General features: G+C 47.9%; 1 pseudogene; it reads left to right on the forward strand.

The window, feature by feature from the left end:
* Positions 1-4,184: 4,184 nt before the first annotated feature.
* On the forward strand, positions 4,185-4,803 carry LOC145863130 (uncharacterized; annotated as a pseudogene).
* Positions 4,804-5,074: the final 271 nt, after the last annotated feature.

A 5,074-nucleotide genomic window follows, 5' to 3' on the forward strand; every position in this document is an offset into this window, starting at 1 on the left:
GGTAAGAGTGAGGGTTATTGTTAGGGTTAGGGTTAGGGTTAGGATTATGGTAATAGTGAGGGTTAGGGTTAGGGTTAGGATTATGGTAAGAGTGAGGGTTAGGGTTAGGGTTATGGTAAGAGTGAGGGTTAGGGTTAGGGTTATGGTAAGAGTTAGGGTTAGGGTTAGGGTTAGGGTTAGGATTATGGTAAGAGTGAGGGTTAGGGTTAGGGTTAGGGTTAGGATTATGGTAAGAGTGAGGGTTAGGGTTAGGGTTAGGGTTAGGATTATGGTAAGAGTGAGGGTTAGGGTTAGGTTTTAATGTGGTGGAGCACACCAAGAGAGACACACACACACTCCCACTCGGGAAGGCAGGAGAGAGAGAGAAGCTATGAGCGGCAGACTAAGACGTGACTGTGGGCTTTGTTCCAAGCTGAATATCGCGCGGATAGACCGGCATTTCAAGTCTGTCCATGCACTTAAGCCTGGTACTATTAAATGGAAGTGTGCTATGCAATCTTGCCGGCTTTCAGCCGAGAGACAGCGGCCCGGATCATGGAAGTGTACGCAGCCTAACAATGATGTTGCACCGCGGCTGGAGCCCTGGGAGAACCCTGTGTATTTCCAGTGTGTGGGAAGTGAGTTGTGCGTGGATCAGCAGCTGTTGGACGAGAGTGAGCAGGCGGTGGTGACTGGGCCGGTGCAGTCAACCAGCCAGATCGGTGGTGAACCACGCTCGGAACCGAGGGAGCGAGGCTGCGCGGAGGCGACTTCCACGGAGAGCGAGAGCGATGAAGGCGGCGGTGTGGATTCCGGAATTGAAGGTTGGAGAAATGTAATTTTGACTGAATATGAGCACTTTGCTACGGGTAGAAACCCTTCAGTTAAACGAATTGACAATTGTCGCACCAGTCTATCCCGAGTACGGAAATTCCTCCGCTATATGTCAGAGGGCAAGGCCGATGAAGGACTGTGTTCTCTGGATAACTACAGACGTGCGTCTGAGTGGTACGGTCAATGTGAAGACTGTTGTTTGGCACCATCCACGTTAAAAATGTACCGATCCGATGTTCGAAGTTTCTTGAACTATCTCATTCAGTTCCGGCCAGAAGGTCTGCAGGCTAGAGCCAGTAAAATCCGAAAGTTGTTACTCTGCTTGGCAAAGATGGACAGGGATTCGCGGCAGAGCCAGGCAACACACAGGGCAAAATTCCGCAAACGCTGCAGGGACGAGGTGCTCAGCGCTGCGGAGTTAAGCCGATTTGTTGAGCAAAGCAATCAAGCTATTCCTTCGGTTCTCAGTAGGCTGGAGGTCCGACCCACCTGCGCTGATAGACGTAGGTTTGCGGCTCTCATGTCCAGCCGGTTGGCCATCTTTAATGGCACTCGACGATCCCCAGTCACCACATTCAGTGAGAGGGAATTTACTGAAGTAACCCCGGAAAGTGGGGGTTATCAGATGTCTATTTCAAGCCACAAAACGAACTATAGCTTCGGTGAGTGCAGAATTGTTCTATCTGTGCAGGAATACACTTGGCTTAAACGATTCCATCAGATCAGGCCTAATCTGAGTGGAATCACCTCAGACACAACACTCTTCTTTTTCACGTCCTGCGGTCAACCGTACAGCAATATCTGTGAGTATGTGGGCCAGCTATTTGAAGAATTTGGCATTGGAAGTAAAGTCACCTTCGGTACAATTCGACGAAGCATTGCTACATTGAACTTTAATCAAGGCTCGGTTAAAGACCGGGGGACTGTGGCTGACCATATGTGTCATTCTCTGGAAACCCAGGCACGGTACTACCGGTTCCATAATTTGCCTCGTAACGCCAGCCGAGCGCGGACACTAATTGAGGGACAAATCAACCCATGATTCACTGATAAATAAAGACTATTTATTTGAAACTCACCCATGTCTTTGTGTGTGTGTCATTTGGTCTTGGGCCCGTAGTAGGGTGCTGTCAGGGTGGGTATGGAGGTCCCTATACCCTTTAAAAGTATTTAAAACAGTTATAAAATTTCACCCCTGGTAACCCAAAATAAAACCAGGTGCCCGTTTGGACTTAGTGCAATTTCTGAGAAGAAAAACATAGAATATTTTCTGAAGATTTTTTAAAACTTCCATAAATCAGCCAGGCCGGCCCCCATTGACTTGGGCCCGTAGTAGGGTGCTGTCAGGGTGGGTATGGAGGTCCCTATACCCTTTAAAAGTATTTAAAACATTTCTAAAATTTCACCCCTGGTAACCCAAATGCTACGGACACGTCCCCACCAAAACATAGTGCAATTTCTGAAGATTTTTTAAAACTTCCATAAATCAGCCAGGCCGGCCCCCATTGACTTGGGCCCGTAGTAGGGTGCTGTCAGGGTGGGTATGGAGGTCCCTATACCCTTTAAAAGTATTTAAAACAGTTATAAAATTTCACCCCTGGTAACCCAAAATAAAACCAGGTGCCCGTTTGGACTTAGTGCAATTTCTGAGAAGAAAAACATAGAATATTTTCTGAAGATTTTTTAAAACTTCCATAAATCAGCCAGGCCGGCCCCCATTGACTTGGGCCCGTAGTAGGGTGCTGTCAGGGTGGGTATGGAGGTCCCTATACCCTTTAAAAGTATTTAAAACCGTTTTTAAAAAATGGTCCTGGTAACCCAAAATAAAACCAGGTGCCCGTTTGGACTTAGTCTCTGAAGCGAACTGAAAAGTTGGCACTTTGTAACTTTTTTGACCAAAATCTGAAATTTTCAAATAATGATTAAAAATACTTCCTGAGGGGCTAGAGTTCCCAAATTTTGGCTCATAACCTCTCTCGTGATGGGTAACAATTATCCCCTGTTTATAAAATGTCGCATCTATAGTAACTATTTTTTTCTGTTCCGGGAACTTTTTTTCGAAAACTTCAAACTCGATTTTCTATTATAAATTTTTATGGAAAAACGGTTTAAATTATATGGAAATGTTCGTTTATATGTGCCATTTCGTGCAAAAAAAACCCCCATCAGGATTGGAGTTGTACTTTTCGATTTATTCAAGTTTAAAGTGTTTTTTTTATGGTCCGGATTTTCATACGGGAGAACGGGGAAAAAAATATACTGTGTGAGTAACACAGTGAAGATCGGTAAATTCCGTATTCCCGTCTTTACACAGTCATGCCCGTGTGGGGCAGACAGGTACCGGCGCGAAATCAGAAACCTGGTTTTTGACAACACGACTTCCATGGCCTAGAAGCTCGGGGATAGTGGCAAACTACTAGTCCGATTAAATAAATGCGAAACGGACACTTCTGAGGGTTGCTTGTCCCTCGGAACCATGGTAGTTCGGTCCATATCCCTTCGGTGACCGATTGATGATTACTACTCATGCCGAATAGGGAGAGCTTTATGGACACTTTTGAGGGTTACAAGCCCCTCAGAACCGTGGGTACTTTGGACCATATCCCTCCGGCGCCCGATTGGTCCTAAGTATTGATCCGATTTTCCCAGCTTGGTGGTGGGAGGATATTGAGCTCTGTCTTGGACAGGTGCTCTATCCCAGCTATCACCTTGTGGGTTTGGGTCCTCCATGACCATGGTTCTTGTCCCATGAATGTGTCTGTCCCTAACTTCCAACATGTTGCGTATCCATGGTTGTCCTCTGTTGTCGAGCCTGTTTTACATCTTCTGACCGATTTGCAATCTATTTCCACCTGGGAGGGCCCCTGTCGGCCGGCCATTGGTCGGTGTTCAGACGGACGGTTCCTCCCGCCCCATGTGGAATTGCCTCTATCGGGGGAGCCCCTGTCGGAGACGGTTATCCCCGTCTTGATGACAAGCTTCAGCCGCGCTCCGTTCGTGCGAGATCTAGCCGACCCGTCTGTCTCAGTGGCCCTACATTGGTGTTCCGGTTCGGGGAGTGGAGTACCCAGGTAGCGATGCCTGAGGATGACGTTCACCCATGCCGTACCGACGCCAGAAACACATGTATTTCTCAAACCCTGTCTTTTAACAAAGTTGATGGCGTTCCGAAAAAAACCCTCCAGCTAAGACAAGATACCTGATTAAGCGGTGCCCCGGCACCTGTGGCTCCGGCCATGGGCAGTTCAGGGCCTCCCGCTGGGCGCACGGTGGATTGACCTAGGGCCTCCTCCCCTCACGGGATAGGAGTGGTCCCTGGCTGTTCTCTGCTTAGTGTGCTCGGGTACAACCTCTATGTTGTGAGTGGCTACCTGGTTGATCCTGCCAGTAGCATATGCTTGTCTCAAAGATTAAGCCATGCAAGTCTAAGTACACACGGCCGGTACAGTGAAACTGCGAATGGCTCATTAAATCAGTTATGGTTCCTTTGATCGCTCCAACGTTACTTGGATAACTGTGGCAATTCTAGAGCTAATACATGCAGACGAGCGCTGACCTCCGGGGATGCGTGCATTTATCAGACCCAAAACCCATGCGGGCCAATCTCGGTTGCCCCGGCCGCTTTGGTGACTCTAGATAACCTCGAGCCGATCGCGCGCCCTTTGTGGCGGTGACGTCTCATTCGAATGTCTGCCCTATCAACTTTCGATGGTACTTTCTGCGCCTACCATGGTGACCACGGGTAACGGGGAATCAGGGTTCGATTCCGGAGAGGGAGCCTGAGAAACGGCTACCACATCCAAGGAAGGCAGCAGGCGCGCAAATTACCCACTCCCGACTCGGGGAGGTAGTGACGAAAAATAACAATACAGGACTCTTTCGAGGCCCTGTAATTGGAATGAGTACACTTTAAATCCTTTAACAAGGATCCATTGGAGGGCAAGTCTGGTGCCAGCAGCCGCGGTAATTCCAGCTCCAATAGCGTATCTTAAAGTATGGAATAGAGAGAATAGCTTTTCACCTTGACAGGTGTTTCCTCCTTAGTAGGAGAGAGAGAGAATGGCTTACACACATTGACAAGTGTTTCCTCCTTAGTAGGAGAGAGAGAGAATGGCCTTTTCACCTTGACAGGTGGTCATCCTTAGTAGGAGATATAGAGAGTAGCTATTCACCTGACATATGATTCCTCCTTAGTAGGAGATAGAGAGAATGGCCTAGACACATTGACAAGGGTTTCTCCTTAGTAGGAGATATAGAGAAG

The sequence above is a fragment of the Salmo salar genome, chromosome 23 (genome assembly GCF_965601325.2).
Source record: "Salmo salar chromosome 23, fSalSal1, whole genome shotgun sequence".
Classification (NCBI taxonomy): domain Eukaryota; kingdom Metazoa; phylum Chordata; class Actinopteri; order Salmoniformes; family Salmonidae; genus Salmo; species Salmo salar.